At 45.9% G+C, this 23,200-nt stretch overlaps 7 non-coding genes across 7 annotated transcripts; all 7 read left to right on the top strand.

Annotated features, from left to right (window-relative positions):
• Positions 1-5,051: 5,051 nt before the first annotated feature.
• TRNAN-GUU (transfer RNA asparagine (anticodon GUU)) lies at positions 5,052-5,125 on the top strand. The gene has a single exon. It is a non-coding gene; the product is annotated as a tRNA-Asn (tRNA).
• Positions 5,126-5,440: 315 nt separating this feature from the next.
• TRNAW-CCA (transfer RNA tryptophan (anticodon CCA)) lies at positions 5,441-5,512 on the top strand. Its single transcript has one exon. It is a non-coding gene; the product is annotated as a tRNA-Trp (tRNA).
• A 1,790-nt stretch (positions 5,513-7,302) lies between these two features.
• TRNAN-GUU (transfer RNA asparagine (anticodon GUU)) lies at positions 7,303-7,376 on the top strand. The gene has a single exon. It is a non-coding gene; the product is annotated as a tRNA-Asn (tRNA).
• Positions 7,377-7,689: 313 nt separating this feature from the next.
• TRNAW-CCA (transfer RNA tryptophan (anticodon CCA)) lies at positions 7,690-7,761 on the top strand. The gene has a single exon. It is a non-coding gene; the product is annotated as a tRNA-Trp (tRNA).
• An 11,805-nt stretch (positions 7,762-19,566) lies between these two features.
• On the top strand, positions 19,567-19,641 carry TRNAN-GUU (transfer RNA asparagine (anticodon GUU)). Its single transcript has one exon. It is a non-coding gene; the product is annotated as a tRNA-Asn (tRNA).
• Positions 19,642-19,954: 313 nt separating this feature from the next.
• Positions 19,955-20,026, top strand: TRNAW-CCA (transfer RNA tryptophan (anticodon CCA)). The gene has a single exon. It is a non-coding gene; the product is annotated as a tRNA-Trp (tRNA).
• Positions 20,027-22,197: 2,171 nt separating this feature from the next.
• On the top strand, positions 22,198-22,269 carry TRNAW-CCA (transfer RNA tryptophan (anticodon CCA)). The gene has a single exon. It is a non-coding gene; the product is annotated as a tRNA-Trp (tRNA).
• Positions 22,270-23,200: the final 931 nt, after the last annotated feature.

Here is a 23,200-nt window from a genome sequence, read left to right as displayed (position 1 = left end):
GTGCCCAAGGTGGTTGTGTATTTGGGGACTCAGGGAAGCAAGGGAGCAGTCTAATGCACTGCAGTGCTAAGAGAGGCATGCCTTTTTCAGAAAAAAGTTCAGGTTTTCTGCCAATCAGAAAAAAATAGCAATGCAATCAGGCCAAAGGCAGAACACACATGCCAGTGAGTCTCTGTGGCACAATTGGTTAGCGCGTTCGGCTGTTAACCGAAAAGACGCTGCTGTTTTTGGCACAAAGACACAGAGTGTTCCACTCAGTAAACCTGAGTCATTTCTCCCGTGTTCTCTGGGTTCAGCCTACTGTCCCCTTTTAACACAAGTGCGCAACTGTGGCTTTCTCCTCATAGGAAGTTATGCCTACACAGAGGACATTTGGTGCACTGTTGATGGGCTCTGTCCTCTACTAAATCCCCTGTGTTTGTGGATTACGGGAGGTAGGGTAGTGCTTGATACCCTGATTTGCTGTGGGAAATAGAGCTATTTTAGAAATATTTTCAGGTTGCCTGGGAAGCATAAGCAAACAGCACACCAATCAGGCCCCAGTGTAAGCACTGCATGAGTCTCTGTGGCGCAATCGGTTAGCGCGTTCGGCTGTTAACCGAAAGGTTGGTGGTTCAAGCCCACCCAGGGAGGATGCATTTTGGCTCAAAAATTCAGCATGACCAACTATGAACTTCTGTTTACCTCTCGCAGGTCTCGTCTGCTGACGTCCAAAAAATCCAATAAACTGCAAGCAATTCTTCTCGCTTGCTTTAGTTTTTCAAAACTTGCCATTCAATTCATAAACATCAAGACTTCATGGGAAGGGTTTGGCTGCAGCGTGTACTGATGCACAGAAGGAAGCTATCCTAGCCAGTCTACTTAAAGAAGCAATGAGGCTCTGCAGGTCCATGTACGTCTCCTACCTTTATTCTGTCATCAGACACACCAGGTGGACTGTCACAAGGACCTCGTGGCGCAATGGTAGCACGTCTGACTCCAGGTCAGAAGGTTGCGTGTTCAAATCACGTTGGGGTCATATTTGCTTTTCCCACTCTGAAATACAAAATTGCTCTTCAGTATCTCGTTTTTCAACCTGACTGCATCTTTGTGCTCTGGGCCTAGTTGTTCTGGCGTTTCGAATGTAAGCTTTGCAGCAGGGAAGTATCATATTGACAGACACCCATGAAGGACATGGTCAACCTTTAAAGCAGGCCAATCTCTATGTTTTACTGGATGCAGCAGAAGTATTTCCTCTTTACCATCTCTTCAAGTGGGCCTGACTGATGTGCTGTTTTGTGCACGCTACGTGGGCTTTGTAAAGCATACCTCTGCCATTTGCATGGCCTCCTAGCGCTGTCAATATTTTCGTGTAATCGCTGAATGCTGCACTGTCCTGGGAACTCTAGGTGTGACTAAAGGATATATGCTGAGGCCCGAAAGGGGGTCGGCAGTCTAGTGGCAATGCCCATCACTTTGCAGTTTGGGTTTGTGAGTTCAGGTACCGGTCTGGTGTCGGAAACCTGTAAGCGCCCTCCCAATCAACTGTCGGTCCTGGATTGTGAGGATTTCCCCTTATACTGGTCTCAGTAGACACATTTCCATTTTACTTTTTCACTCTCGCATTGCCTATTTCTCTCTCTCTCATAGATACATTATAGACAAGAGAGACATTGTCAGCGAGAGGGCTTCACAGCACCTTCCCCCATTTCCCTAAGTGCATTGCAAGGGGCTCTGGGAGGCGTGCACATTTGTCTGAAACACAAAGATCCACTGGCAATAAAAAGCGTAGGTCCCTAGTTTGCATTTCTTAGAATTTGAGGTGACACTCAGAGTTGTCTCGGGCGTGACTGTACCTTTCATAGGAGATGTGCTAATCCCCAAACCCTCTTCCTTTGTCCCAGTAATCTGTCTTAGTGCCTCTAGCAAGTTGTTTTCTGAAACAAAGCTTACCTGAACATCCTGTAAAATTGGTAACTTTTCAGTAGCAGTACAGTGCAGTATATAGCATTCCTGTTGCGCACAGCATCTAGATCCAAAAATTGCTTAATCTACCCCAGAAATTAGAATTCACCCAGTCAAACAGAGGGATCTATAAAGAGCATGGCAAGTAGTTAACATAAGCTACTTCCCCCAAGTTGTCTTGGTGCACTCTGCTGCCCTCTTTTAACAGAAGAATGCAACTGCAGGTCTTGCTTCTCAGCAAGGTACCTACATATAGAATCCTTGGTGCACTCTTGCTAAATCTGCTGGAATGTGTCTTCTATTGTGCCCAAGGTGGTTGTGTATTTGGGGACTCAGGGAAGCAAGGGAGCAGTCTAATGCACTGCAGTGCTAAGAGAGGCATGCCTTTTTCAGAAAAAAGTTCAGGTTTTCTGCCAATCAGAAAAAAATAGCAATGCAATCAGGCCAAAGGCAGAACACACATGCCAGTGAGTCTCTGTGGCGCAATTGGTTAGCGCGTTCGGCTGTTAACCGAAAAGACGCTGCTGTTATTGGCACAAACACACAGAGTGTTCCACTCAGTAAACCTGAGTCATTTCTCCCGTGTTCTCTGGGTTCAGCCTACTGTCCCCTTTTAACACAAGTGCGCAACTGTGGCTTTCTCCTCATAGCAAGTTATGCCTATACAGAGGACATTTGGTGCACTGTTGATGGGCTCTGTCCTCTACTAAATCCCCTGTGTTTGTGGATTAGGGGAGGTAGGGAAGTGCTTGATACCCTGATTTGCTGTGGGAAATAGAGCTATTTTAGAAATATTTTCAGGTTGCCTGGGAAGCATAAGCAAACAGCACACCAATCAGGCCCCTGTGTAAGAACTGGATATGTCTCTGTGGCGCAATCGGTTAGCGCGTTCGGCTGTTAACCGAAAGGTTGGTGGTTCAAGCCCAGGGACGGTGCATTTTGGCTGAAAAATTCAGCGTGACCAACTATGGACTTCTGTTTACCTCTCGCAGGTCTCGTCTGCTGACGTCCAAAAAATCCAATAAACTGTAAGCAATTCTTCTCGCTTGCTTTAGTTTTTCAAAACTTGCCATTCAATTCATAAACATCAAGACTTCATGGGAAGGGTTTGGCTGCAGCGTGTACTGATGCACAGAAGGAAGCTATCCTAGCCAGTCTACTTAAAGAAGCAATGAGGCTCTGCAGGTGCATGTACGTCTCCTACCTTTATTCTGTCATCAGACACACCAGGTGAACTGCCGCAAGGACCTCGTGGCGCAATGGTAGCGCGTCTGACTCCAGATCAGAAGGTTTCGTGTTCAAATCTCGTCGGGGGCATATTTGCTTTTCCCACTCTGAAATACAAAATTGCTCTTCAGTATCTCGTTATTTCAACCTGACTGCATCTTTGTGCTCTGGGCCTAGTTGTTCTGGCGTTTCGAATGTAAGCTTTGCAGCAGGGAAGTATCATATTGACAGACACCCATGAAGGACATGGTCAACCCTTAAAGCAGGCCAATCTCTATGTTTTACTGGATGCAGCAGAAGTATTTCCTCCTTACCATCTCTTCAAGTGGGCCTGACTGATGTGCTGTTTTGTGCACGCTACGTGGGCTTTGTAAAGCATACCTCTGCCATTTGCATGGCCTCCTAGCGCTGTCAATATTTTCGTGTAATCGCTGAATGCTGCACTGTCCTGGGAACTCTAGGTGTGACTAAAGGATATATGCTGGGGCCCCGAAAGGGGGTCGGCAGTCTAGTGGCAATGCCCATCACTTTGCAGTTTGGGTTTGTGAGTTCAGGTACCGGTCTGGTGTTGGAAACCTGTAAGCGCCCTCCCAATCAACTGTCGGTCCTGGATTGTGAGGATTTCCCCTTATACTGGTCTCAGTAGACACATTTCCATTTTACTTTTTCACTCTCACATTGCCTATTTCTCTCTCTCTCATAGATACATTATAGACAAGAGAGACATTGTCAGCGAGAGGGTTGCACAGCACCTTCCCCCATTTCCCTAAGTGCATTGCAAGGGGCTCTGGGAGGCGTGCACATTTGTCTGAAACACAAAGATCCACTGGCAATAAAAAGCGTAGGACCCCAGTTCGCATTTCTTAGAATTTGAGGAGGCACTCAGAGTTGTCTCGGGCGTGACTGTACCTTTCATAGGAGATGTGCTAATCCCCAAACCCTCTTCCTTTGTCCCAGTAATCTGTCCTAGGGCCTCTAGCAAGTTGTTTTCTGAAACAAAGCTTACCTGAACATCCTGTAAAATTGGTAACTTTTCAGTAGCAGTACAGTGCAGTATATAGCATTCCTGTTGCGCACAGCATCTAGATCCAAAAATTGCTTACTCTACCCCAGAAATTAGAATTCACCCAGTCAAACAGAGGGATCTATAAAGAGCATGGCAAGTAGTTAACATAAGCTACTTCCCCCAAGTTCTCTTGGTGCACTCTGCTGCCCTCTTTTAACAGAAGAATGCAACTGCAGGTCTTGCTTCTCAGCAAGGTACCTAAATATAGAATCCTTAGTGCACTCTTGCTAAATCTGCTGGAATGTGTCTTCTATTGTGCCCAAGGTGGTTGTGTATTTGGGGACTCAGGGAAGCAAGGGAGCAGTCTAATGCACTGCAGTGCTAAGAGAGGCATGCCTTTTTCAGAAAAAAGTTCAGGTTTTCTGCCAATCAGAAAAAAATAGCAATGCAATCAGGCCAAAGGCAGAACACACATGCCAGTGAGTCTCTGTGGCGCAATTGGTTAGCGCGTTCGGCTGTTAACCGAAAAGACGCTGCTGTTTTGGGCACAAAGACACAGAGTGTTCCACTCAGTAAACCTGAGTCATTTCTCCCGTGTTCTCTGGGTTCAGCCTACTGTCCCCTTTTAACACAAGTGCGCAACTGTGGCTTTCTCCTCATAGCAAGTTATGCCTACACAGAGGGCATTTGGTGCACTGTTGATGGGCTCTGTCCTCTACTAAATCCCCTGTGTTTGTGGATTACGGGAGGTAGGGAAGTGCTTGATACCCTGATTTGCTGTGGGAAATAGAGCTATTTTAGAAATATTTTCAGGTTGCCTGGGGAGCATAAGCAAACAGCACACCAATCAGGCCCCAGTGTAAGCACTGCATGAGTCTCTGTGGCGCAATCGGTTAGCACGTTCGGCTGTTAACCGAAAGGTTGGTGGTTCAAGCCCACCCAGGGACGGTGCATTTTGGCTCAAAAATTCAGCGTGACCAACTATGGACTTCTGTTTACCTCTCGCAGGGGTCTCGTCTGCTGACGTCCAAAAAATCCAATAAACTGCAAGCAATTCTTCTCGCTTGCTTTAGTTTTTCAAAACTTGCCATTCAATTCATAAACATCAAGACTTCATGGGAAGGGTTTGGCTGCAGCGTGTACTGATGCACAGAAGGAAGCTATCCTAGCCAGTCTACTTAAAGAAGCAATGAGGCTCTGCAGGTGCATGTACGTCTCCTACCTTTATTCTGTCATCAGACACACCAGGTGAACTGCCGCAAGGACCTCGTGGCGCAATGGTAGCGCGTCTGACTCCAGATCAGAAGGTTTCGTGTTCAAATCACGTCGGGGGCATATTTGCTTTTCCCACTCTGAAATATAAAATTGCTCTTCAGTATCTCGTTATTTCAACCTGACTGCATCTTTGTGCTCTGGGCCTAGTTGTTCTGGCGTTTCGAATGTAAGCTTTGCAGCAGGGAAGTATCATATTGACAGACACCCATGAAGGACATGGTCAACCTTTAAAGCAGGCCAATCTCTATGTTTTACTGGATGCAGCAGAAGTATTTCCTCTTTACCATCTCTTCAAGTGGGCCTGACTGATGTGCTGTTTTGTGCACGCTACGTGGGCTTTGTAAAGCATACCTCTGCCATTTGCATGGCCTCCTAGCGCTGTCAATATTTTCGTGTAATCGCTGAATGCTGCACTGTCCTGGGAACTCTAGGTGTGACTAAAGGATATATGCTGGGGCCCCGAAAGGGGGTCGGCAGTCTAGTGGCAATGCCCATCACTTTGCAGTTTGGGTTTGTGAGTTCAGGTACCGGTCTGGTGTCGGAAACCTGTAAGCGCCCTCCCAATCAACTGTCGGTCCTGGATTGTGAGGATTTCCCCTTATACTGGTCTCAGTAGACACATTTCCATTTTACTTTTTCACTCTCGCATTGCCTATTTCTCTCTCTCTCATAGATACATTATAGACAAGAAAGACATTGTCAGCGAGAGGGCTTCACAGCAACTTCCCCCATTTCCCTAAGTGCATTGCAAGGGGCTCTGGGAGGCGTGCACATTTGTCTGAAACACAAAGATCCACTGGCAATAAAAAGCGTAGGTCCCTAGATTGCATTTCTTAGAATTTGAGGTGACACTCAGAGTTGTCTCGGGCGTGACTGTACCTTTCATAGGAGATGTGCTAATCCCCAAACCCTCTTCCTTTGTCCCAGTAATCTGTCTTAGTGCCACTAGCAAGTGGTTTTCTGAAACAAAGCTTACCTGAACATCCTGTAAAATTGGTAACTTTTCAGTAGCAGTACAGTGAAGTATATAGCATTCCTGTTGCGCACAGCATCTAGATCCAAAAATTGCTTACTCTACCCCAGAAATTAGAATTCACCCAGTCAAACAGAGGGATCTATAAAGAGCATGGCAAGTAGTTAACATAAGCTACTTCCCCCAAGTTCTCTTGGTGCACTCTGCTGCCCTCTTTTAACAGAAGAATGCAACTGGAGGTCTTTCTTCTCAGCAAGGTACCTACATATAGAAACCTTGGTGCACTCTTGCTAAATCTGCTGGAATGTGTCTTCCATTGTGCCCAAGGTGGTTGTGTATTTGGGGACTCAGGGAAGCAAGGGAGCAATCTAATGCACTGCAGTGCTACGAGAGGCATGCCTTTTTCAGAAAAAAGTTCAGGTTTTCTGCCAATCAGAAAAAAATAGCAATGCAATCAGGCCAAAGGCAGAACACACATGCCAGTGAGTCTCTGTGGCGCAATTGGTTAGCGCGTTCGGCTGTTAACCGAAAAGACGCTGCTGTTTTGGGCACAAAGACACAGAGTGTTCCACTCAGTAAACCTGAGTCATTTCTCCCGTGTTCTCTGGGTTCAGCCTACTGTCCCCTTTTAACACAAGTGCGCAACTGTGGCTTTCTCCTCATAGCAAGTTATGCCTACACAGAGGGCATTTGGTGCACTGTTGATGGGCTCTGTCCTCTACTAAATCCCCTGTGTTTGTGGATTACGGGAGGTAGGGAAGTACTTTATACCCGGATTTGCTGTGGGAAATAGAGCTATTTTAGAAATATTTTCAGGTTGCCTGGGGAGCATAAGCAAACAGCACACCAATCAGGCCCCAGTGTAGGCACTGCATGAGTCTCTGTGGCGCAATCGGTTAGCGCGTTCGGCTGTTAACCGAAAGGTTGGTGGTTCAAGCCCACCCAGGGACGATGCATTTTGGCTCAAAAATTCAGCATGACCAACTATGAACTTCTGTTTACCTCTCGCAGGTCTCGTCTGCTGACGTCCAAAAAATCCAATAAACTGCAAGCAATTCTTCTCGCTTGCTTTAGTTTTTCAAAACTTGCCATTCAATTCATAAACATCAAGACTTCATGGGAAGGGTTTGGCTGCAGCGTGTACTGATGCACAGAAGGAAGCTATCCTAGCCAGTCTACTTAAAGAAGCAATGAGGCTCTGCAGGTGCATGTACGTCTCCTACCTTTATTCTGTCATCAGACACACCAGGTGGACTGCCACAAGGACCTCGTGGCGCAATGGTAGCGCGTCTGACTCCAGATCAGAAGATTGCGTGTTCAAATCACGTCGGGGTCATATTTGCTTTTCCCACTCTGAAATACAAAATTGCTCTTCAGTATCTCGTTATTTCAACCTGACTGCATCTTTGTGCTCTGGGCCTAGTTGTTCTGGCGTTTCGAATGTAAGCTTTGCAGCAGGGAAGTATCATATTGACAGACACCCATGAAGTGTGGAAATCGATATAATATTGTGACCCCAATCGCATTGTTTAAATGTATGTTGGCCTACGCCAAGCTGTCTAAAGAATATTGTGAACATAGGTTCCGCGGCAAGGTCTTGACCTTAATGTATTGTGTAAGCTGCCATCTTGGATCTAGCCGCCATTTTAGGTATTCTTGCAGTGTGGAAGTCACCCCGAATCACAAAATGGAGGCCGAATGACATTGCGAGTAAGACTTCGGCCATGGTGACCTCCGCACACGTGAATGAATAATATGTCCGCAGGCTACTTGTTAGGGTCATGAACTAAGACCCTGTCCTCTGTTTAACCTAGGTGTAAATATGTAACTGTATCAGCGGAACCAATCTAATATATGGAGATTGCATGTTCGACCTGGCTACGAACCCTAGCCATGGTTCCAGAAATGGTTAACTTGTAAGAGGGCTGGCCAATGCAGTACTAAATGTATAAAAACCCAAGCATCCCGATGATCGGTCTCTCCCACTTTCGATGCGAAACCTTATCGTTGGAGGTTCGTGTGTGAGTCAGAGAGCCGAATAGCTATTCGCATGTCAATTGACCTTGATAACTTGATAACTTTGTAACTTTGAAATAAAGCGCTTTATATGGTCCTTTGTAACCTGTGTTGGTGTGTTTCCATTTGGGCTTCCCGGCCTCATGTCAATTTCTCTGTTTCCACAGTTGGCGCCCGAATAGGGACCCTCAAGATTGATGCCGGATAATTGAAGGTTGACGCAGACTATCGAATCGGGATCGGACGGTGTGATTCTGCGGGCCCGACCGATCGAGATGCGATACCTCGGCAGCGCTGCACGATCCGATCCTTGGGCGATAGTCGTGCGGTCTGACACGGCATCTTGACGAGGGTCCAAATCCGAGGCGGGCAGATTTGCCGAAACCACTGAACGCAGGTAAAATTTGTTAGTTGAAGTCCTTTGAAAACCGTACGGTCCTCCTTAGGTTTGGTCAGGTGTAGTCGTGACCCGGCTCTTAATTTAACCCTGACAATTTGAATTTGGCGTATTGTATCTGCAGACACAATTATTGGACCAGGTAACACCAATTCTTTGAGAAATGCCTGGGAAATTGTCTAGCTGTTTTAGGGCTCTATTCCGCAGCGATCGACAATCTTTGGAATTTAGCCGTCCGGCACCACAGGAGGGGTCGCCGGCGTGTACTATGTACTGTAAGTATGGCATTGGTAGTATTGTATTTAATGACATTTGGCACAGACAGACCAGAAATGCCTCCGGATTTCAGTGGCCAATCAATGGTAGTTTTGAGATCCCCCGTATTGAATACTTAGAGTCGATTTTGCTTAAGAAGAAGGCTAGGCCAGCAGCCTTTGATGTGTTACAAAATTGGAAAAAGGAAGCATTACAGCAGCTTAAAAGTAGGGATAAACATGCACGACGTCATAAAACGAATGCCGAAAAGGCATTGTTATATGACAAGGAAAAACGATTAGATGAAACCCAGAAAATGGACAGAGCTTTTTCGCTCGGAGTCCAGAAAATTTACCCTTCTAAAGATTTCCATGTTTCCGAGGAGTTTATTGAGAAAATATTAAACGAACGGAGGCCTGATTCTTCAGCGCCACCTCCGTATGCTCCTGTTGTGGGCGCTATTCCCATTCCTGCTATTGCTCCTATCGTTATTCCTACTCCTCTTACACAGCCTACTACCCCTAGTTCCTTAGTTGTCGCTCCTCCGTCTATTTCGTCTGTTACTTTACCTCTTTCCCCTGCACCCATGTTAGGTTCACCTACACTTTCGATCTCGGGGAGTCCTGTGTTTATTAAATCAGATCCTGGTGCAGGGTCGAGGATAGTGACTCGTAGTACTGTTCCTGCGGGCAGGAAACAGGAACTATTTGCTTGGGCTAAACATTGCATGGAAAAAGGTGATCAAACTGAGGTATTTTCAACATTATCTAATTTGCACGATTTTCCCGAGAAAAACGTTTTTATTGAAGGACTGGGGATTCATTTAGGTGTAATGTGGGGTAGATTGCAGACTTCGGATCTCCCACAAGGGGTGAGAGATCTGAACGCTTTGGCACTCTCAAGGGATACCGAACAGAAAGTATATGGACATGTTGATAGATTGTTTGAGTTTAGACAGGATTTTGAAAGATTACAAAATGAGGATGATGAGGACGATAGGATATATATGCAGAAACGGTTCCTTTCGTGCCGAAGATCAGCACCCGAGGAAGTACGGATTTGTACTAGAGATGCGGTTCGATGGATCTCGGATCCATCAATACCGCCGGATGAGGTATACGATACATATAGTCAATATACGGTAGAAATGCAAAGGAAGGTAATTCAAGTGATGGTACAGCACTTGCAGGAAGAATGTATAAGAAAGAAGGTTGGTTGCCCCACAGAGTTATTAGGTATTTGTAAAAGAGCTTTTTCGCCCGACACTTCCACAGCTGCTTTAGCGCTTGATTTGGCCTTATTACTCAGTAAGCGGTCGGAGGTCCCTATATCTCAGTTGCCTATGAGAGAGGTCCCTCCGACCCTTGTCCCAAAAGTAGAAATCCCCGCCGACGCGGCGACTGGTGCTCCCGCGGTGGATATCCCAGCACACTACGTATCACAGTTTGTTCACGTCCCGTTCTCTCGACAGGAAGTGAACACGATCAGACAATCAGTCCCTGATATTAGGAAGAACCCGACAGGGTTTTATAAAGAAATAGAATCCGTTTTGCAGTCTTCCGTGTTCACCTTAAGTGACATGGATTTATTGTTTCCAGTGCTTTTACCTGTTGATGTATGGAAGCAGGTACGGACAGTAGATGATGTGCCGGGGTTAGGGGATACATGGGTAAATCTAACTAGAATAGATGGGGAACGACCAGCTGGTGAGAAACCACCGCAGGTAATACTCACTTTACCTGATAGAATAGTTGCCAAATTGAAAACTATAATTCCAGAAAAAAGGATTATTTGGGACAAGCTTACGGCCTGTGCCCAAGGAAAAACTGAAGGTACCACTGAATTCTTTAATAGGTTTGAACAAGTGTTCTCCGACTTCAGTGGACAGGATTTGGGTACAGAGTCGGGGAAGAGGTTGTTTGTGGACAAATTTGTGCGTGGATTGTTGCCCGACATCCAGTCACAAATTATGTCCTCAGAGAGCGCTTGGCAGGCAAAATCTCAGTCAGAGGTTTTGCATATGGCTCAGTATTATGAGAATAGGGTTAATAACGAAAAAGAGAAAATAGAAAAAAGAAGGGGTGACCTAAAGACTAAGGTATTGTTGCAGCAAATTGTCAGGCACCCCAGAGGAGGTACGACACAAACTAGAGGTCAGTACATTCCAAGAGGAAATACTCCTCTAAATTCTATAAATATTAATCAGTGTGCTTATTGCCGCCAGGAAGGTCACTGGCGAGCACAGTGCCCTGCCCTCCGTCAGAGGTCAGGAGGCACATTCGGAGGTATGGGTAGGCGACCACGGGGCCGCCCTGGAGCAGGGGGTCCTGATAGGGGTCAGCTTCTACGAGATCCCCAGCAACCTTTTTCACAGGAAAATCAGACTTCGAGTATGGACTCAAGAAATATATTTGATCACCCTTCCGCCGTCTATCTTTCTGAGGAACTTCCCTTTGATGAAGTTCTGCCTTACTAGGATTGCCCGAAGCAGCGTTTGGAACCTTTACCTATTCCCGTTATTCAGAAGGGCCCCTATGTTGAATTATTGGTGGGGAATAGGAAACATCAGTTCTTGATCGACACTGGAGCGCAGAAGTGCTCCATTGACCATTCTCGGGTTCCAAACATTCCCCTGTCAGGGCAAACGAATGTTTCTATAGGGTTCTCTGGTATACCAACTGTTTGTCCGGTCTCTGCACCGGTACCCATTTCTTTGGGCCCTTTTACAGACCAGTGCCCTTTTCTTCTTACTTCAAACTGTGGAGAAAATTTGCTGGGGTTGAATTTGTTGAAGAAATTGAACGCAGTGATTCATTGTTCCCCTGACGGAATAAGATTAACAGTTTCACCACAGCAACCTTTTAACTCCCAATACTTGACCCGACCTCTACCTCCCGAATTTGGCATTGTCCCAGAATATTTGTGGGCAATAGACGACAATGATGTCGGGATATTGCACATTGACCCTGTTAAGATAGTATTGAAACATGGGGTTAAACTGCCGCGCATTCCGCAATATAAAATTTCAGTTGAGGGCGAGCGCGCTTTGAAATGCATTGTCTCCGATTTTGTACATCGTGGAGTGATCGAAGAGATTACAGGTAGCTTATGTAATAGTCCGATCTTACCGGTATATAAGAAAGGCGACAATGCAATTCCGTACCGGTTTATAATAGATCTTCGTGCTATTAACCGGGTAGTGGCCCCACAATTTCCAATCGTGCCGGATGTAACTACAATCTTAACAATGATCCCTGCTATGGCTACGCACTTCAGTGTCGTAGATTTGAAAAACGCCTTCTTTAGTATTCCGATACACAAGGAGAGCAGGTATTTGTTTGCGTTCACCTTGGGGGGACGCTCATTTACATTCACAAGGGCACCTCAAGGGTATACTGAAATTCCTAGGATCTATAGTAGAGCCTTAAAAGAGCAGCTCGACACCCTTGAATTGCCACCTACTTGCACGCTGCTTCAATATGTAGACGATTTGCTCTTAGCTGCAGACTCTGAGAAAGCTTGTAAAGAAGGCACTATATTGTTGCTTGTTCATTTAGCTGAACATGGACACAAAGCTTCACTTAAGAAATGTCAATATTGTTGCCAGGAGGTTGCCTATTTAGGCTACCTCCTGTCAAAGGAGGGGAGAAGATTGACACCTGAACGAATAAAACACATTTCTGGCATGTCTGTCCCAAAAACACAGAAGGAAGTCAGAGCCCTGATAGGGATGGCGTCCTACTGTAGACTGTGGATCCCGAACTTTGCCCTAGTGGTAAAACCGATGTTGGCTTTGACGAGGAAGGGCATTTCTTTGCCACTGCCATGGGAATCGGAACATCAACGATCATTTGAGCTTCTCAAAGCCGCGCTGTGTTCAGCACCGGTTCTGGGTACACCAAATTACGATAAGGCCTTTGTGTTGTTTGTGCATGAATGTAATGGATGTGCTTTGTCTGTGTTAACGCAGGAACATGGAGGGAAGAATAGGCCGTGCGGCTATTATTCCTCTGCCCTTGATCCTGTCGCATGCGCTTTGCCGCGATGTCTGCGCGCTGTTGCTGCTGCTGCTGCGTCTGTAAAACAGAGTGAGGGGATGGTCCTAGGCCACGATTTGATTCTGATGGTACCTCACTCTGTTGATATTCTATTGAATAAAACTCAAACACAACACCTTACTTCTGCCCGGTTGACCAGGTATGAATTAGTTCTATTTGCTCCTCATATCCAAATTAAAAGGTGTTGTGTTCTCAATCCGGCTGAACTTTTGCCTCTCCCGCAAACTTCTGCTTGCGGCGATGATGGATCACATGACTGCCTGTACGCCACCGAACAAGAAACAAAGGGCAGAATAGACCTCTCAGATACTCCTTTGGAGAATGCGGAAGGGGAGCTGTTTTGTAATGGCTCCTGCTTTAAACTTCCGAATGGCACATCTACAGCTGCTTATGCAGTTACTACTTTAAACAAGATCGTAGAAACTAAAAGGATTCCGCATAACTCTGCGCAGGCCGCAGAGATTATAGCGTTGACTCGTGCTTGTGAGCTCTCCCAAGGGCATAGAGTTAATATTTATACGGATAGTCAGTACGCCTTTGGGGTGGCTCACAACTTCGGAAAATTGTGGTCGGAAAGAGGGTTTCTGACCTCACATGGGACCAAGATTCAGCATGGTCCCTTAATAGTACAGTTACTTTCAGCACTCTCACTCCCTAAACAACTAGTGATTATGAAATGTGCAGCTCATCGTAAGGTCATAGATGATGTGGGCAAAGGAAATGCTTTTGCAGACTCGATAGCTAGACAAACAGCTACAGACCTTAGCACAGACATGTATACCTCAAGGGAAGTGAGAGATGGTTGTATAATAGATGAAGGCATTGGGTCTGTGCGAGATATTCAGACTGATGCCTCTGTTGATGAATCTAGGAAATGGGCTGAAGGCATGGGGAAATTGGATGACGAAGGGTGTTGGGTGGACGCATCTGACGGGAAATGGTTGCTTCCTGATTCTTATGTATTAGCAATGGTCACAATGGCACATGGTCCAACACATGTGTGTGCCCATCAAATTGCAAAGATATTACAGCAGGTTTGGGTGAATGACAAAATTTTGGAAACTGAAAAAAAATATGTTCAGAATTGTATGATTTGCCTGCAGCACAATGTGGGTAAAGGGACAGTGACTCCAAGGGGAAGTTTCGGGCCCCCCTCTGTCCCCTTTGAAACCATTCACCTTGATTTCATTGAAATGGAACGTTGTAATAACTTGAAATATGTTCTTGTTATCATTTGTGCTTTTAGCAAGTGGGTCGAGGCTTTCCCTGCCAAAGATGCTACCGCCATGACCACCGCAAAGATCTTGGTGAAAGAATATTTTCCTCGATTTGGGCTCCCGAGGATAATCTGGTCGGATAACGGCCCACATTTCATCGCAGCTGTAATATTGCAAATATGTGTTGCCTTAGGGATTGAGAAACGTTTTCATTCAGCTAGGCACCCTCAAAGTGCGGGGTTGGTAGAAAGACACAACGGTATTTTGAAAAACAAACTTGCAAAAACATGTGCTGAGACTAAATTAAAATGGCCAGATGCTTTACCTATTGTATTGTTAGCTATGCGCACCACACCCCAGACTAGAACTGGGCTTTCTCCATTTGAGGTAGTAATGGGAAGGCCTGCTAATATTTGGGGCCTCCCTAAACCTAAAGCCCTGAGGGATGTGGAGAATGTATTGCTTGTAGATTATTGTAATCAATTGACTAAAAACCTGTATTTCATCTACCACCAGGTGAAGGCCGCCTTACCTGTACGGTTTACGGGCCCAGGGCACGATATATTGCCCGGCAGCTGGATCCTGGTAAAGGCCTACGAAAGGTCTTCCTGTCTCGCGCCTCGCTGGCGGGGACCCTACCAGGTTTTATTGGTCACCAGGACGGCAGTGCGGGTGGCAGGAAAGAAGAACTGGATACATGCAACACACATCAAGAAGATCCCTCACCCGACGCCACAAGTTACAGAAGAAACAGAACCCCTTGCTGATGCTACACTTTCTGATCTCGGAGTAGCAAGCAGCGTTGTGAGTGCGTCGGAGAAGTTCTCTGAGCCTGAGGAGCTCGGGGAGCCGTCCATTTTGTCTCCGCACTCCCTTGATCAATCACTTCCGGAAACTCTGGTTTCAAGTTCTGCGACTTCCGTCGCCACCGACGTGACGCTCCCCTCAGGGAGCGACGATACTCTGCTTTTGGATTCGGAAAACTTGGGTACCATCAGGTACAACCTTCGACCACGAAAATAAAATCGCTGCACGAGTATCGTGCATCTGGAAAAAAAAGGAGTGATTGGAATACTAATGTCTTTCCCTTTTTTGGAACACAGAAAAGGAGGGTTCTGTTGGCTAGGGTTGGGAAGGACTAAGAAGTCGCGCGGCCGAAGTGCCGCCAGCAACGAACATTGGGGCCGTCGATCGGGACAACCATGATGCCTGCCGCCTTCACCGCTGCTCCTCGTATTGAACTATTAGATAAGGAGGTGACCAGTTCGAACAATGGACAATGTGCCTGGGCCCTGAAAACGTACTGTTGTGTTCTTGTTTTGATTACTGTTAGTTTTGCAACTGCTGCCGTGGGACTTTGGTACTTTGAAGAGATTTATCCTTTGAAGCCTCTGTTACCGACCGAAATTGTACCAACTGTTTTGACTCCCTCTGTACACCTTCACACTCTGTCCCCTAGGGACTCTCGGCATAGACAGAAATATCATAATAACACTCTGATGATAGTGATGAACGCTACGCATGCTATTTTTAATAAGAGTAATTGTTGGATTTGCACGCATTTGCCACAACATGGGAACAAGGGACTGGGATGGTATATACATCCCTTACCTCTAACGACTTCCTGCTATGCCTCTCTTAGAGCACTCTTCTTTGGCCGATGGAATGATAGCATCTCAGGGAACTTCGATGGCACTAATTTGAATGAATTTGAGAGACGTGAATTGACTCCCCTGGGATGCTCGCTTTTTCGCAAATAGGAGTAGACCTAATATCGCTTCTATTAGACCGTCTGATAAACTTTCCTTTCCTTTCCAAAATCTAGTTTCTTTCAAGATGGCTCCGATAGGCAATAAGGATGCCATGCCTCCTTCTTATTCTGTAAATCACAATCCTGATTCTGTCCCTTTCTGTGTACAAAGAAATGGCACTAGGCCAATGGGAGATTTTGAGCCTTGTATACATATTGTAAATTTGACTGGGGAAAATAGGCCTTTGTATGTAGGGGGACCCGTTTATTTTGTTTGTGGTAGTTTAGCTTTTCCCTGGTTGCCCAAGGATTGGCAGGGGACTTGTTATTTAGGGATATTGTTACCAGGTGTATTTATAGCCAGTACCTTAGAGGTATCCCAGGCTCGCCCGCGACGAGATAGTGAGGGAGATACCCCCGGACAAGTGTTCGGGGATATAGCCAAATCAGTAGTCCCCTTTTGGGGACAAATAGCAAATTCAGAAAACATTAGGGGATTAGCGAGGGTATTGGAGAAAACGATCAACCGGACCACGGACATACTTTACAATATGACCTTAGAGCAAAAGGCGATAAGATTGGTAGCACTGCAAAATCGAATGGCATTAGATGTCATTTTAGCCGAACGAGGTGGAGTATGTAAATTAGTGGGGTCCGCTTGTTGCGTTTTCGTACCAGATTCTTCACCAACAATATTTAAAGCAATTCAGAACTTACACATTCTTAGTTCTGAAGTCCATATCCCTGTAGGAGACTGGAGCCTTAGTACCTGGTTTTGGGATTCTCTACGATCTTGGGGGTGGAAGGTGCTTTCTGTCATTTTAGGTATTTTAGGGACTCTGTTATTTCTTTGCTGTTGTTTTCAATGCCTCCCAAGTATATGCGGAATGATGGGGGAATGTTGTGCCCAGGTAATGAGCGCAATAGGGCGTAAGATATACACTCCGAAGACAGCATCTAAAGAGTTCATGTTGCAAGAAGTTCTTACGAACGACCTTATGGCTATTGATATTTCAGACAATGATGCGGAACCTATGGATGATAATGCCTTCAAGTATTTTCAAAAGTATTAGAAAACTATGTTTTAGCACTTGGCATAGGCCAAAAGGAGGGTCTGTGGAAATCGATATAATATTGTGACCCCAATCGCATTGTTTAAATGTATGTTGGCCTACGCCAAGCTGTCTAAAGAATATTGTGAACATAGGTTCCGCGGCAAGGTCTTGACCTTAATGTATTGTGTAAGCTGCCATCTTGGATCTAGCCGCCATTTTAGGTATTCTTGCAGTGTGGAAGTCACCCCGAATCACAAAATGGAGGCCGAATGACATTGCGAGTAAGACTTCGGCCATGGTGACCTCCGCACACGTGAATGAATAATATGTCCGCAGGCTACTTGTTAGGGTCATGAACTAAGACCCTGTCCTCTGTTTAACCTAGGTGTAAATATGTAACAGTATCAGCGGAACCGATCTAATATATGGAGATTGCATGTTCGACCTGGCTACGAACCCTAGCCATGGTTCCAGAAATGGTTAACTTGTAAGAGGGCTGGCCAATGCAGTACTAAATGTATAAAAACCCAAGCATCCCGATGATCGGTCTCTCCCACTTTCGATGCGAAACCTTATCGTTGGAGGTTCGTGTGTGAGTCAGAGAGCCGAATAGCTATTCGCATGTCAATTGACCTTGATAACTTGGTAACTTTGTAACTTTGAAATAAAGCGCTTTATATGGTCCTTTGTAACCTGTGTTGGTGTGTTTCCATTTGGGCTTCCCGGCCTCATGTCAATTTCTCTGTTTCCACAGAAGGACATGGTCAACCTTTAAAGCAGGCCAATCTCTATGTTTTACTGGATGCAGCAGAAGTATTTCCTCTTTACCATCTCTTCAAGTGGGCCTGACTGATGTCCTGTTTTGTGCACGCTACGTGGGCTTTGTAAAGCATACCTCTGCCATTTGCATGGCCTCCTAGCGCTGTCAATATTTTCGTGTAATCGCTGAATGCTGCACTGTCCTGGGAACTCTAGGTGTGACTAAAGGATATATGCTGAGGCCCGAAAGAGGGTCGGCAGTCTAGTGGCAATGCCCATCACTTTGCAGTTTGGGTTTGTGAGTTCAGGTACCGGTCTGGTGTCAGAAAACTGTAAGCGCCCTCCCAATCAACTGTCGGTCCTGGATTGTGAGGATTTCCCCTTATACTGGTCTCAGTAGACACATTTCCATTTTACTTTTTCACTCTCGCATTGCCTATTTCTCTCTCTCTCATAGATACATTATAGACAAGAGAGACATTGTCAGCGAGAGGGTTGCACATCACCTTCCCCCATTTCCCTAAGTGCATTGCATGGGGCTCTGGGAGGCGTGCACATTTGTCTGAAACACAAAGATCCACTGGCAATAAAAGGCGTAGGACCCCAGTTCGCATTTCTTAGAATTTGAGGAGGCACTCAGAGTTGTCTCGGGCGTGACTGTACCTTTCATATGAGATGTGCTAATCCCCAAACCCTCTTCCTTTGTCCCAGTAATCTGTCCTAGGGCCTCTAGCAAGTTGTTTTCTGAAACAAAGCTTACCTGAACATCCTGTAAAATTGGTAACTTTTCAGTAGCAGTACAGTGCAGTATATAGCATTCCTGTTGCGCACAGCATCTAGATCCAAAAATTGCTTACTCTACCCCAGAAATTAGAATTCACCCAGTCAAACAGAGGGATCTATAAAGAGCATGGCAAGTAGTTAACATAAGCTACTTCCCCCAAGTTCTCTTGGTGCACTCTGCTGCCCTCTTTTAACAGAAGAATGCAACTGCAGGTCTTGCTTCTCAGCAAGGTACCTACATATAGAAAACTTGGTGCACTCTTGCTAAATCTGCTGGAATGTGTCTTCTATTGTGCCCAAGGTGGTTGTGTATTTGGGGACTCAGGGAAGCAAGGGAGCAGTCTAATGCACTGCAGTGCTAAGAGAGGCATGCCTTTTTCAGAAAAAAGTTCAGGTTTTCTGCCAATCAGAAAAAAATAGCAATGCAATCAGGCCAAAGGCAGAACACACATGCCAGTGAGTCTCTGTGGCACAATTGGTTAGCGCGTTCGGCTGTTAACCGAAAAGACGCTGCTGTTTTTGGCACAAAGACACAGAGTGTTCCACTCAGTAAACCTGAGTCATTTCTCCCGTGTTCTCTGGGTTCAGCCTACTGTCCCCTTTTAACACAAGTGCGCAACTGTGGCTTTCTCCTCATAGCAAGTTATGCCTACACAGAGGACATTTGGTGCACTGTTGATGGGCTCTGTCCTCTACTAAATCCCCTGTGTTTGTGGATTAGGGGAGGTAGGGAAGTGCTTGATACCCTGATTTGCTGTGGGAAATAGAGCTATTTTAGAAATATTTTCAGGTTGCCTGGGGAGCATAAGCAAACAGCACACCAATCAGGCCCCAGTGTTAGCAATGCATGAGTCCCTGTGGCGCAATCGGTTAGCGCGTTCGGCTGTTAACCGAAAAGGTTGGTGGTTCAAGCCCACCCAGGGACGATGCATTTTGTCTCAAAAATTCAGCATGACCAACTATGAACTTCTGTTTACCTCTCGCAGGTCTCGTCTACTGACGTCCAAAAAATCCAATAAACTGCAAGCAATTCTTCTCGCTTGCTTTAGTTTTTCAAAACTTGCCAATCAATTCATAAACATCAAGACTTCATGGGAAGGGTTTGGCTGCAGCGTGTACTGATGCACAGAAGGAAGCTATCCTAGCCAGTCTACTTAAAGAAGCAATGAGGCTCTGCAGGTCCATGCACGTCTCCTACCTTTATTCTGTCATCAGACACACCAGGTGGATTGCCACAAGGACCTCGTGGCGCAATGGTAGCGCGTCTGACTCCAGATCAGAAGGTTGCGTGTTCAAATCACGTCGGGGTCATATTTGCTTTTCCCACTCTGAAATATAAAATTGCTCTTCAGTATCTCGTTATTTCAACCTGACTGCATCTTTGTGCTCTGGGCCTAGTTGTTCTGGCGTTTCGAATGTAAGCTTTGCAGCAGGGAAGTATCATATTGACAGACACCCATGAAGGACATGGTCAACCTTTAAAGCAGGCCAATCTCTATGTTTTACTGGATGCAGCAGAAGTATTTCCTCTTTACCATCTCTTCAAGTGGGCCTGACTGATGTGCTGTTTTGTGCACGCTACGTGGGCTTTGTAAAGCATACCTCTGCCATTTGCATGGCCTCCTAGCGCTGTCAATATTTTCGTGTAATCGCTGAATGCTGCACTGTCCTGGGAACTCTAGGTGTGACTAAAGGATATATGTTGGGGCCCCGAAAGGGGGTCGGCAGTCTAGTGGCAATGGGCATCACTTTGCAGTTTGGGTTTGTGAGTTCAGGTACCGGTCTGGTGTCGGAAACCTGTAAGCGCCCTCCCAATCAACTGTCGGTCCTGGATTGTGAGGATTTCCCCTTATACTGGTCTCAGTAGACACATTTCCATTTTACTTTTTCACTCTCGCATTGCCTATTTCTCTCTCTCTCATAGATACATTATAGACAAGAGAGACATTGTCAGCGAGAGGGCTTCACAGCACCTTCCCCCATTTCCCTAAGTGCATTGCAAGGGGCTCTGGGAGGCGTGCACATTTGTCTGAAACACAAAGATCCACTGGCAATAAAAAGCGTAGGTCCCTAGTTTGCATTTCTTAGAATTTGAGGTGACACTCAGAGTTGTCTCGGGCGTGACTGTACCTTTCATAGGAGATGTGCTAATCCCCAAACCCTCTTCCTTTGTCCCAGTAATCTGTCTTAGTGTCTCTAGCAAGTTGTTTTCTGAAACAAAGCTTACCTGAACATCCTGTAAAATTGGTAACTTTTCAGTAGCAGTACAGTGCAGTATATAGCATTCCTGTTGCGCACAGCATCTAGATCCAAAAATTGCTTACTCTACCCCAGAAATTAGAATTCACCCAGTCAAACAGAGGGATCTATAAAGAGCATGGCAAGTAGTTAACATAAGCTACTTCCCCCAAGTTCTCTTGGTGCACTCTGCTGCCCTCTTTTAACAGAAGAATGCAACTGCAGGTCTTGCTTCTCAGCAAGATACCTACATATAGAAACCTTGGTGCACTCTTGCTAAATCTGCTGGAATGTGTCTTCTATTGTGCCCAAGGTGGTTGTGTATTTGGGGACTCAGGGAAGCAAGGGAGCAGTCTAATGCACTGCAGTGCTAAGAGAGGCATGCCTTTTTCAGAAACAAGTTCAGGTTTTCTGCCAATCAGAAAAAAATAGCAATGCAATCAGGCCAAAGGCAGAACACACATGCCAGTGAGTCTCTGTGGCGCAATTGGTTAGCGCGTTCGGCTGTTAACCGAAAAGACGCTGCTGTTTTTGGCACAAAGACACAGAGTGTTCCACTCAGTAAACCTGAGTCATTTCTCCCGTGTTCTCTGGGTTCAGCCTACTGTCCCCTTTTAACACAAGTGCGCAACTGTGGCTTTATCCTCATAGCAAGTTATGCCTACACAGAGGGCATTTGGTGCACTGTTGATGGGCTCTGTCCTCTACTAAATCCCCTGTGTTTGTGGATTAGGGGAGGTAGGGAAGTGCTTGATACCCTGATTTGCTGTGGGAAAAAGAGCTATTTTAGAAATATTTTCAGGTTGCCTGGGAAGCATAAGCAAACAGCACACCAATCAGGCCCCTGTGTAAGAACTGCATGAGTCTCTGTGGCGCAATCGGTTAGCGCGTTCGGCTGTTAAGGTTGGTGGTTCAAGCCCACCCAGGGACGGTGCATTTTGGCTCAAAAATTCAGCGTAACCAACTATGGACTTCTGTTTACCTCTCGCAGGTCTCGTCTGCTGACGTCCAAAAAATCCAATAAACTGCAAGCAATTCTTCTCGCTTGCTTTAGTTTTTCAAAACTTGCCATTCAATTCATAAACATCAAGACTTCATGGGAAGGGTTTGGCTGCAGCGTGTACTGATGCACAGAAGGAAGCTATCCTAGCCAGTCTACTTAAAGAAGCAATGAGGCTCTGCAGGTGCATGTACGTCTCCTACCTTTATTCTGTCATCAGACACACCAGGAGCAATGCCACAAGGACCTCGTGGCGCAATGGTAGCGCGTCTGACTCCAGATCAGAAGGTTGCGTGTTCAAATCACGTCGGGGTCATACTTCCTTTTCCCACTCTGAAATACAAGATTGCTCTTCAGTATCTCGTTATTTCAACCTGACTGCATCTTTGTGCTCTGGGCCTAGTTGTTCTGGGGTTTTGAATGGAAACTTTGCAGCAGGGAAGTATCATATTGACAGACACCCATGAAGGACATGGTCAACCTTTAAAGCAGGCCAATCTCTATGTTTTACTGGATGCAGCAGAAGTATTTCCTCTTTACCATCTCTTCAAGTGGGCCTGACTGATGTGCTGTTTTGTGCACGCTACGTGGGCTTTGTAAAGCATACCTCTGCCATTTGCATGGCCTCCTAGCGCTGTCAATATTTTCGTGTAATCGCTGAATGCTGCACTGTCCTGGGAACTCTAGGTGTGACTAAAGGATATATGCTGGGGCCCCGAAAGGGGGTCGGCAGTCTAGTGGCAATGCCCCTCACTTTGCAGTTTGGGTTTGTGAGTTCAGGTACCGGTCTGGTGTCGGAAACCTGTAAGCGCCCTCCCAATCAACTGTCGGTCCTGGATTGTGAGGATTTCCTCTTATACTGGTCTCAGTAGACACATTTCCATTTTACTTTTTCACTTTCGCATTGCCTATTTCTCTCTCTCTCATAGTTACATTATAGACAAGAGAGACATTGTCAGCGAGAGGGCTTCACAGCACCTTCCCCCCTTTCCCTAAGTGCATTGCATGGGGCTCTGGGAGGCGTGCACATTTGTCTGAAACACAAAGATCCACTGGCAATAAAAAGCGTAGGTCCCTAGTTTGCATTTCTTAGAATTTGAGGTGACACTCAGAGTTGTCTCGGGCGTGACTGTACCTTTCATAGGAGATGTGCTAATCCCCAAACCCTCTTCCTTTGTCCCAGTAATCTGTCTTAGTGCCTCTAGCAAGTTGTTTTCTGAAACAAAGCTTACCTGAACATCCTGTAA

This window comes from Ambystoma mexicanum, chromosome 11 (genome assembly GCF_040938575.1).
Source record: "Ambystoma mexicanum isolate Mex_15411 chromosome 11, UKY_AmexF1_1, whole genome shotgun sequence".
NCBI classification, from domain to species: domain Eukaryota; kingdom Metazoa; phylum Chordata; class Amphibia; order Caudata; family Ambystomatidae; genus Ambystoma; species Ambystoma mexicanum.
The sequence above is the reverse complement of the archived record's forward strand: the minus strand, read 5'-3'. Positions and strand labels throughout refer to the sequence as shown.